General features: G+C 36.0%; 1 protein-coding gene across 1 annotated transcript in view; it reads right to left on the bottom strand.

Moving 5' to 3' along the window:
- Positions 1–350: 350 nt before the first annotated feature.
- Positions 351–10501, bottom strand: part of TMEM192 (transmembrane protein 192) — a 147402-nt gene continuing 137251 nt past the window's right edge. Inside the window, exon 7 of the transcript XR_010068408.1 lies at positions 351–363. The gene's annotated coding sequence lies outside the window, so the exon portion shown is untranslated. The remainder of the gene's footprint in view (positions 364–10501) is intronic.

The raw sequence follows: 10501 nt of genomic DNA, 5'->3' as shown, positions 1-10501 counted from the left end.
CTTCTCAAAGAATCTGCCTCCTTTCACTCAGAGAAGGTGTCTTTAAAGGCTTCATGGCATTCAGATAATTAACATGAAGCCATAAAGACTTTAAAAAATAATGAACATACTTTGATCAGCACTCAAACTGCTGTTAAATGTATTCATAAACAAGCCAGTGGGACTCTTTTAGGAATGGATAATATAACTTTTACAGAGCTTTCATATGAGGATCTATTTTTATCTGCATCTCTTTTTAAACCTGGCTTATGTTAAACTCATACACCTTGTGAATCCTCTTCAACCAAGCTTTTACTTTCAGATTCTAATCTTTCATTTCAGGAACAATTAACATTCTTTGCTCTAAGGTTATCCTACCTGTGGCTGATATATAGCTTAATTTATACAATCTAGATTTTCAATATATGAGACATCTACCTCAGGATTCTTTGCAACACTCAAAAAAATCCTGCCTGCTTCTATTAAATTAACCTTGTAGGAGTCTCCAGCTTCCATTACACCCAGTCCATCCACTACTGATCTTCCATCAGAATTTGTCTTACAGACATTACTCAGGCTACAGCAAGCTTCCCTGACCAGCATTATGGCAACCCACCTGCAAACACCTTCTCATCTTATAGAGGCACCACAGCAGTGGCTACTTTGGGACTAAACTGTAAATTCTTCTCTACACTAATAGCTTAATAGCTGCATATCTAGCCCCACTAAATCAATGGCTTGGAGCTAAAAGAAGCCACTAATTACCTATCCAGCCATTACTTAAATGGCTGCTGACATGAAACATAAATTCCCTCAAGCAACAGCAGCTAACAACATCAATGACCGGGTACCACCAGATACCACAAAGGCTAGCCTCACAGGTTGGGCTTCCATATTCAAAAAAGTCAACTACTTCTGGCCCTGTCTTCAGATATAACTCTAGGTGACATTCTGCCCCACACATTTGCTAATTTTTCTGATCCCATCTTTGAATGACAATCAGTGTTTGAAGATAATCAATTATATCAAGGAATATAGAAGGGTGGCCCAATGAATCTGCTAACGTTTTCTTTATTAATTTGATTAGTAAATTTGGTTTGTTTGTTTTTTTCAGGAGACATGAATGATGGAAGATTTCCACGTTTATAATTATTCCCAGTGTTTAAATGTTACTATGCCCAGGACTAAGGTGGCAGACCAGGTAATGGTGTAGAGGTATTTGTGTCTCTTAGCCTCAAAGTGGATTTGGCTGATAGATTAAACTTTAATTCATTCAATTTGCTCTGGGTAAATGTTTATGTTCCTCTTGAATGCATGCATGAGCAAACTGAAGAATTGTGGAAGAAACTTGGCCAGTATATTGAATATTATCTGAGCTTCTTTCCTCCTGAGATTTTAATGCCAGAATAGGCCTCTAAAGTCAATGTCAACATTTTCCTCCATTCTTTGAGGACTCTTTTACACTTCCAACTTGTAATTTTAGGGCTTTAGTAAGCAACTGTGCAGGATATTGATTTACTCAAAAGGCTAATACTTCTGACTTATTGTAATTACCTTAAAAGGGTTCTGGAAGAGAGTCTTGCCCAGTATATTTACTGGGCAGGACAAATACTATGCACCATTGATCATACCCTGACCTCATGTGATTTAATTTTCCAAAATGTTCCTTTTCAAGAACCTTCCTAAACCTATTAGTGATAATTTCCTCTTGCTACTTTTTTCTAGCTTCTTTGGCTCTTCATTACATAGAGCAGACCATTCATGTTCAGTTGCAGTAGATGAAGCTAGCCCTGCAAGAGTTACAGTAAATGGAATGGTCAGATGAGCTGTGCTATTGCTAGCTGGTTTGACTCTTTGGGTAGGCTTCACTTCAGTCAAGTCCTTTAGGACTGATGATCTCAGCTACAATATGCAGTAGAGGAAGCTTATATCTTTCTTATTAACAAACTATAAACTTTCCTAGTGAAGACCAACAATAATATCAGAACTCTTTTAACAACAGTCCTTTCAAGATTGGCTCTACCCAGAGTATGTTTTAGCTAGGAAGTCCTATTATTATTATTATTATTATTATTATTATTATTATTATTATTATTATTATTCATTTCCTCATTTATAGGGCATAAAATCAATTCCTCTGCTGATACCAATCAAGCACTACTGTGGATGAAAAGAAGCTATAAAAATATTCTTTAAAAAAAAGCAGCTGTACTGAAATCTTGGCAACAATTATTTGAGGCAGCTTGGGCCAAAGATGACCCTCTTATTATTGCACAACACCCAAAGACTCCAATCTCTTATCTGGATTGTTATATACCTTTAGGAACCTGGGAGTCCTATTTTAGCTCTGCTTTCTCCCCAGATCTGATGACTGACACCCTGCAGCAATGGATGTCAATGAGATCAAATAGATAATTAAACATCTGAGACCAGGGCAATGGGCAAAGCTTAATTGCTCCATGGAATGACTTCATTCCCCTATATCTATTCAAGACCAATATGCATTGCTTACTACCAGTTTTGACCTCTCTGGTTACTTATATAGATAGTTTGGCATTCATTCCTATTGGCTGAGGGGTGGCCATTATCATTCCAATATAAAAGAAAGGTAACAGAGCTTACTCCTGCTTTTAGACCAGGTAGATCCACTACCAATCAGTGCCTGTTCTTAGCATATTTAGCTGAAAAATATAGGCCCAGCTCCAAGGGTTATTTATATGTCACCTTTATTGAATTCAATGTGGCTTTTGAATCAGTATCATGCAGTTTATTATGGTACGCAACAATTCACAAATGCCTTCCCCATGAGGGATCTTTCTTTCAAGTCAGATGCAATCAAACAGGAATCCCTTCCAATTATATATCTAGCTTTAGAGGTTTCTGTCAGGGCTGTATACTAGCCCCAAACTCTGTTTGACATCTATATTAATTATTTGATTCAGCAATTAAAAACCCTAGACATTAATGCCCCTAAATTGTCAAATAGATATCTCCCAATCCTGCTATATGCAGGCAATGCCTTTATTCTATCCCTAACATGGCTAATATTATCCTGGCTCAACATTGCCAAAAAAACAATTCATGATCAATTATCAAAAAACACAAGACGATGGTTTTTGCTAAAAATGCACAGCCTAGACTATCAACACCATACAACTTAGCAAGGTAACACTTTCAAATACTTTTGGTTATACTTAAAGCCAATTTGAGGAGGGCTGTCCATGTGGCTTACATTTCTAATCTTGCAAAGCAATTTTATGATTCTACCATATTTATTATTATATTTTACTTTATTATCTAATTTGCATATACAAGGAAATCATTTCCTGCCTGCTGCCATCAAACTCTTTCAGAGAAAAACTCTGCTACGTCTTCTATTCAGGGCATCACTTGTCCCATATGGAAACTTCAGGCCACTTGAGATTGTGTAGTCTAGGTTTCTCAGAGCTGTATCTGACACTTCCAAATGGATTGCTAACACTGTAAATAGTTAGAGTCTGGCCTTACTGAATAGAAAGTAGCACCCGGAGAACAGCAATTAACTACTGGCATAAACTTAACTGGACTTCAGCTTGGCTGCCCCACCTCATTTTGTGTGATAATTTCCAATCCAGTTTATTCAGAAAATAATATCTTGTGGCCTATCCTTAGCTAATTTATATGCATTAAATAAGAGCCAGGCCAAAGAATGGTTTATATACAGTCTCCTGGATTTAGAGTTATAGTTCAGTCCAGATCAGGTATCTTTCTGTAGAACCTAAACTGTATCTTATGGGAGAGTCATGGCATCTTTCCACACTGGTCTGGTCTAAATATAGATGGCTTTTACAAAAACATGTTGTAACACCTTTCCCTTTGCACTGCTGCAGGGCAAATATCACAAATCTCCTACAACCTGCCACCTATACTGTTGTGGTATAGAGGAGATCAAAACAATTACACATGTGCTTTTATCTTATATATTTTATTTGGCCTTATTTATTATTTATTAAACAAACTTATAAAGCAACCCATCTATCAGAAGGAACTCTGGGCATCAAACAAACAAACAAAAACACACAACACAATAAGATCCTTTAAAACAATAAACAATGCTGAAGCCCCAGTAAAACTCACATTCAACCACCAACCACCCCATGCCAGCTCCATCAATATCCTGGCCCCAGTGCCTGAGGGACAAGTCAGGTCTTCACCACTTTCCTGAAGGCCATCTGGGCCAGCCTTATGCAAAAAATATTTTCTATTTTTTCTGATAATAATGCCAGGGCAGTCCAATGATTATCATTTAGCCTTCCTATTATCTCAGAAAAATTTTCAGGTTACCTGTACTGCCACCAATTTTTTTTAACCTAGCTTCAAGAATACAGTATATGGTTCTTCATGAACTTCATCCTATATCAAGTCCTTTTATCTCTTTTTGCATTTGTTTGTTTGTCTGGCCTTTTGCTGTAATTTTTTTTTTTTTATCTGATCTATTTATCTGATCCACTTTGGGATTGTTTTTAAAATAAAAATGTGGGATTTAAATTATAAATAGACCAATAAATAACCTTTAGATAGCTTGTTGGAGGGGTATCAGTTTTTTTGGTACTGCACTGCCACATTCATTCTTCTATTGATGTTAGCCTTTAATAATTATGTCATTAGCCAATACATAAATTGGCAACATAGGACCGCTGTCTAGGACATATAGATCAACTAAGGTTTTCTGAAACGCCATTATGATATCACAGGTTATTGCATAATTCATGTGATGATATCTTGAAGAAAGAGTTACTTAGGCCCATTACTGAAGAAGAAGGAAAACTAGCTTAGTTTACATGATTCCAGTAGGAACTAAAAGCATATTTTATTGATTGTCCTAATATCTATGACCATAGTCTTTCATGTACTGTGCTGTATATACATTCTAATCCCAGATGTATCTGCAGGAGGAAGATTCAGAAAAACCCATTTGACAAAGCCCTACCCTTTTTACATGCATGCAACACACCACAAAGAATTGGGGCTTCAATAGCATATTCACAAACCATAAGATTTCTAAGGCTGTCTACTCATTAAAAATTCTGGGTGGCTTAAAATAAAAGCAATTTAAAAAATCCAAACATTAAATATTAAAAGACAACTATGCTAAGGAAGAGAAACCAAATCAATATTACTATACTTGTTATTTTTGTGCCTTCAAGTCAATGTTGACTCCTGGTGACTGCCTGGACAAGTCACTGTAGTTTTCTTGGCAAAATTTTGGAAGTGATTTGCCATTGCCTGCTTCCTAGGACTGAGAGAGAGTGACTGACCCAAGGTCACCTAGCTGGCTTCATGCCTGAGACAGGACTAGAACTCCTGATCTCCCAGTTTCTAGCCTGATGCCTTAACCACTATACCACCACGCCAAAACTACTACAGTATACTTACCCAATAATGAATAAAGCCAACACAATCCTGGCTCAGAGCTGCAGGAAGAGCCAGATTTTAAGGGGCACCCTGAAAACTAGCAGGGTGAAAGCAATATGAACCTCAGAGGTGGGGATGCTATTTCCTGAGGATGCCTCTGCCCTAATTTTATAATTTCTGAAATTATGAAGCCAAATGCAGCTATACAAATTAAAAAAAAAGATTTGGATTTCATGAGACTTAATAAACTATCTACACTCTCTGTTTATAGTGCTACCTTTCAGAAGTTTAGCTATGAGCAGTTGGAGATGGTTTGTAGTGTTTTGCAAATGGGTCATCACTACTATTTTCTCAAAAGAAATCACTGGATTTCACAAATTTAAATTCTGGCCTCATCTTCCAGTTAAACATATTTCACTCCTAAGTGTTTTAAAAGCAAACATATTTGACCAAGAGCACTTGGAAACCAATCACTTCAAAGGATGCATGTTGCCAAATGAAAAGACACTCCACTAGCCACAGTGTGAACTGCATGATACCCAGGGCTACTCGTTTAATTCTACAGGAATGTGATTACCATCCTTGTTTCATAGAAGAACTGTAGGATTGTCTCCTGCATAGTGTTGATTGTTCATAAAGGAGATCTTTATTTATTAGAAATAGTGATAGCAAAATCCATAGCAAATTAGAAACTGTAAATACTATTACTCTGACATGAGCACAAATGGTTTCATCAGTTGTAAATCCACAAGTTCTGTATAATCAACTTGCTCCATCCATATATTGCTGAAAGGTACTATGAAAGGAACTAAGGGAAACATTCAGATTAATGTTATCATCACAACTCTTAATGGTAACTCTTCCTAATTATGAGCATCTTGAGACTGGAAGACTCTCAGAAAGTTAAAGGTTTCCAATTTAGCCTGATGGACATTTTATGGGAGGGTTCAGTCTTATCTCAGTGTAGGATATGGATGTTTGAGATATACACTTACGATCTGTGTTAATTTTTTTAATTCTAATTATTGCAGATGAATGTGGGAAACAGAACAAAGGATGCTTTGAAAAAAGAACTTAGGAAGTACAGCTATAAGGTTCCTTTTCAGAGCAGGTACAATTATATCATCTGTCAGAATTCTAGCATGATTGATAGAATTTTCTTTCCTCTGGGCAGGCATTACAAAATAGTTTAGGCATTGTGGCTTTCTGTGTATGTGCCGTTGTGCTATATATATTATACTCTAGCTGCCTAGAGTCACTTTTTTTTTTTTTAACTGTATGGCATAGCAGTTTGGCGTTCATGCTGCTTTAGCCATGACATACAGTGAGATGGGCAGCATATAAATTTAAATAAATAAATAAATTTTATTCATATAATTCTGAATATGAATATTTTTTTCCAGCAAAAGAAGTCAAATCAGAGGCTCAAAAAACTGCAAGAATGAAAATAATGCTAGAATGAGATTAATGACTTAGAAGACCATACAAAGTTAGAACTGATACTATTTAATAAATTAAAGAGAGTTCCTTTCAGGGAATATAATTGAGATTGCTAAATCACAATGCAGCAAGCAAGTTACAAGCCCTCACTAAGGGCACTATGGACAGGACAGTCCAAAGTCTTGGCAAATAAAGCATCCTAGGCCTGAAGTGCTCTCAACAGATCACATGGGTGCCCCTTGAAATACCTCGTGTTATGCACACTGGCCCTTTCTTGCTGCTCTGGCTTTTGTATTATTCATTCATCCAGTTTTAACTTCATGAAATAGTTAGAATCCACTATGAGGCACCTTTTTCAAAGGAACAATGTTGTTAATCTAGTTTACTCTATCCAGAGTTCTTTATAATTGCCCTTGAATTTGTGTGCTAGATATCTGTTATATCTGTGCATCCAAAATGGGTGGGTCTAACTGAGCTCCATAACTCAATCATCATCATAAATCCCTGTTTGTGTCAAAGCTGCCTTTGACTACCACCCATTTATAGTTCCTGAACAAGTGTATTACAAACAGTGCCTAAGTATTTTGAGGCTTTTTGTTCCTTTTTGGATGTTTAAGTAAAAGCTGGGAGGTTAGAAAATAGCCAGTCCCTAAGTTATTCTAAGAAAGCCAGTTTGATGCAGTGGTTAAGACACCAGGAGATAAACCAGGAGGCTGTGAGTTCTAGTGCCACCGTAGACACAAAGCCAGCTGGGTGATCTTGTGCCAGTCACTCTTTTTCAGTCCTAGGAAGAAGGCAGTGGCAAACCATTTCCAAAAATCTTGCCAAGAAAACCACAGGGATTTGTCCAGGCAGTCTCCAAGAATTGGACAAGATTGAACAGATTAAAAAAAAAAGTTATTCTAAGTTTCTGAGTAAAGGGGACAGAAAAGACACTGTGATTCAGAAGTGAAGTCATTTTTCTAGACCCATTATTCTAGACCAGGAACTTTAACAGTATGAAGTTCTTCCTAGTTTTAGCTAGCAGATCTTCCCAAGAACTCTTTCAATATTATCTATCTCCATCATTATTTCATCACTGAGCTGGGGGAAAAAAAAACCTATCTTTGGATGACAACAACCACCTGATTTCTGATTGCTAAAAGTACAAGATTTCATGAATTATATTTTCTTGATAGATTATTTTATTTTGCTGGAGTGCATCTCCTTTAGGTTTGAATTTGGCAAAATGCTATTTTGCAGGGTAATAAGTACTGTATAAGCTTCACATATAACTTTAAGGTTATGAACATGGGTTGTTGTTTTTTTCCCCCCTGTACAATCAAATAGCTCTCTGCTGCCAGTAAACACACATTTTCTCAAGAGATTCTCACCTCACAGATTAGAATGAATGAAAGCATTATTTTATCTTGTTCTAAATGGGCCATAATTCCCAGTTTCTTATTTTCCCCCATGCAAAGTTTTCATTTTCCTCCATGAAAACATCCACTGAATAGCTGTCATGAATACCTAGAAAAAGAGCTTAAAATAAAGCCATTTTTCTTGGATTTTTTGTCAAAATGAATATTGGATGTTGAGTCATCATAAAGAAATACCAAGAGTCTCCACAATCCACTTCAAGCAGTGACCTATTTTTAAATTAAAAAATACAATTCTCCAATGGTGACATTTTAACATCTTCCTTCTTTAGCTAGACCTAAATAATTCACTAAATGTTGATGCAGTCCTCAGGTAACAGAAACATGTTGCACAAATAGTTGATGCATCCCCTTGATGATTTTAAAAAGCACTTCTCAAACAATGAAACACTGAAGATGATAATACATTTTGTTCAATTTTTCCACTTCCTCCTTTCTTGGAGTATCATTCAACTAATGTTTAAATTTCCACACTCTCCATCTAAACATAGGCCTTAGTCTAAAGAAGAGCTTAGAACAAATCTTTTCATCTGAAAATACAATTTCTGCATTGATCCAGAGAATGAACTTCCTGCACTGATGGGCAGACAGATGGAAACAAACAATATCAAAAGCATACTGAGTGTATTGCAACCAGGACAAAAGGAGGCAAGTCATTTCAAGCAGAAAGAGAAAAGGAGGTACGTTCCAAACAGGAACAAGACTCCCATATCCATTCATATTGTTGACATCCATAGTGCACCTGTTCATCAAAATGATTTATTTTGTATGCAGTCTCAAGGGATATGTGTTCCATCCTCAAGGGAACTTGTTGTTACTGTAATAATACGCATACTGTATATACTTTGCAAAACCATTACTGTGTATTTTAGGATAATCAGATTGTACCATAATTTAGTCAGGAGAACAGGTAACAGTTTGACTGAATTAATCTATATTTTGCTTCAACTCTACCTCATATAGTAACTCTGAGAGCCATTCTTTAGCAAATATCCCCTACTAATAGAAAATATTAAGGATTAACTATATTTCATTTTGGTACTGTATCACAAGATTGCTCATTAGATTCTAAGTAGCAAAAACTTGCAAAACTAATTAAATATCTCTGAATTGTGTGATTGTGAATTCTCTTTTCATGGTATAATACTGTATAGGCAAGTCTGACTGCTTCTATTTCTGTTTATAGGACCTTTATCATTTAGATTTTGGAATCTAAAGAAATTTCCATTCATAAAGCTCAAATACTTTCCATGTCAATCACATTTTCTTTAAACTATGCAAATGTAACTTTAAATAAACTAGAAATATATTTCAAGCCACAAAAGTTTTATACAGTTTGTAATATGAATAAAATCCATGTAGGCTAGAAAGTTTATTCAGAAAGTTTTTTGTGCTGACTGTTTATAAAAATGGGCAAACAATTAGAAAAATCTGAATTACCACACATATTCCTTCTACATCTATTCCACATTTTCTTGAATCCAAGCCATGATTATCAAAGCATGCTTAGTAGCAATTATGCAGGTACCATTTGAATAAGCACCATGTTTATGGGTTATAGATGTATTTCCTATACCCTATGGAATATGAAAACAACCATGTTATCCTTACAGCCTTAAGGCATGGGCAGGCAACTTTTTTTTTTTACCCAGAGACTGCGCTTTTTTGTGGTGTTGTTATTTTTCATCATTATCCATCATGGGATTTCAACTAAATGTTTCAACTTCTCTTTTTTTCTTGGGAATATTGGGTTTTTAAATTGCAAAATAAGTGTATTAAACCTTGTGGAGATTTAATACACCTTTCTGCATGTTTTTTAGAACAATAAAGGGACAGGGGCATGTAGCCAAAAATGAGTGGGTTTGTTGCCAAATGATGATGCAATGGAGAAATGGAGATAAATCCAAGAATTGCCTTTCCAACAGTGAACGGATGGGAAAGGATAGCAGGGAGGATGGTGGCACCACAACACACACCCTACTAGAGTAATATGATTATCAGTTTCATAATTCCCCATTCATTTAAAGATACTGTGTCATAATTTCAGTAGATTTTTAAACATATATATGACTGTAGGTTTATAAAAATATTGAGCCAGAGAGAGTTTGAATGTCAGTCATTATGCAAACATAGAACTCAAGTGGTTTATCTGAATTTCCCTGGTTGAAAGGACTTTTATCTATCATTATGGCTGGAAATTGCCTGCATTATAACTGGACCAGACCAAATCACCTTTGCTGATGGGAGAAGACTGTGGCCTGTCTTGTGAT

Source organism: Candoia aspera, chromosome 8 (assembly GCF_035149785.1).
Source record: "Candoia aspera isolate rCanAsp1 chromosome 8, rCanAsp1.hap2, whole genome shotgun sequence".
Taxonomy (NCBI): Eukaryota; Metazoa; Chordata; class Lepidosauria; order Squamata; family Boidae; genus Candoia; species Candoia aspera.
This window is presented reverse-complemented; position numbering and strand designations above follow the sequence as displayed.